A 1,339-nucleotide genomic window follows, 5' to 3' on the forward strand; every position below is an offset into this window, starting at 1 on the left:
AATTGTGGGGTACTGTCTTGAGAAAAATGGTGATCCATATATGCCCTACACTATGCCATTGTTGCTAAGCTTGATTATGCTCTTGTATGTCTTTCCTTCATTGGTCCATTTCTCCTTCAAGCAAGCTGTAGACTTATAATTTATCGTTACAAAAACTTCATTTTATATATTTATCACTTAATATATGACATTATCACGATATAAAACAACTGAACATATTTAAAATATATATTCGAATTAAAATAAAATAATAAGACATATAAAAGATCAATATCTATTTTCTTTTATTCAATTTATACGTATGGAATTTTATTCTAAATATTATGATGAACATTTTTGTTTTTGAGAAGATGACAAACTTTACATTTACTTTTCCATATTAATGTTTTATTAGCAAATAGATTATTATATTCATTATGTCCAACCACTACAATTGATAGCCATCTAGTAGTTTTAAAGAAGAAATCTATTTGTTAATGATCAGATAGTATATTCAAATATTTTATATAAGGAACTCGTAACAACAAACTCATAATATAGTTGAATCAAACTGTAATTTTGAGAAGAATAATCAAAGTTTAATTAATTTCTTCGTGAACATGTGAAATAAAGTCATTTGCTTGTTGGTCTAACCAAAAAACATTTAACTAACATTTAACTCTATAATATGAGTAAAATATTCAAGAACATGATAAGACTAGAATTAGAGTATAACGGGAGAGAGTGTGAGATAGAAATGGAGGCTGAAGAGTGATGACAGAAGCTTAGAGAGCACAAAGAAATAAAATGCAATTGGCTTTTGATCCATCCATATGTGTATGTATGTGACTATATATCTATATGCATATCATCTTTTGTGCTCTCTATCTTCTGTCAACAACTCTACCAATAGTGCCTCCTTCATTCCTTCTCTCATCTTCCTCCAAAGAACTTAACACAGTAAAAGAATTAGAATAAATAAAGAGAAGAGAAAGATAGCTTGGAAACTATATGGAATGCTTTTGTGTTGGTTTTCTCAAGGGTCAAGAGCGACTATTTATAGGAGAAATATTCTTATTCTAACATAAAGAAAACTTTTTAGTTTTTTTTCCTACTTCCTATATCTTATTTAATTAGTTTCAATACACTTGATAACAATTATATATCAAATATGCAGTTAAAATAAGAGACAGTGTTAGTTTCTAAATTAAAGTAGTGCTAAAATTTGCATATAAAATATTTTATTTATTATTATTTCTACTTTGAAAATATTTTCAAAGGATGGCTAGAAAGAATGGAAAAATTAAAAAATTAAGAATATACTCATTTACAAATCAATACTATACATAGGATAAAGAGA

Source organism: Arachis hypogaea, chromosome 15, assembly GCF_003086295.3.
Source record: "Arachis hypogaea cultivar Tifrunner chromosome 15, arahy.Tifrunner.gnm2.J5K5, whole genome shotgun sequence".
NCBI lineage: Eukaryota > Viridiplantae > Streptophyta > Magnoliopsida > Fabales > Fabaceae > Arachis > Arachis hypogaea.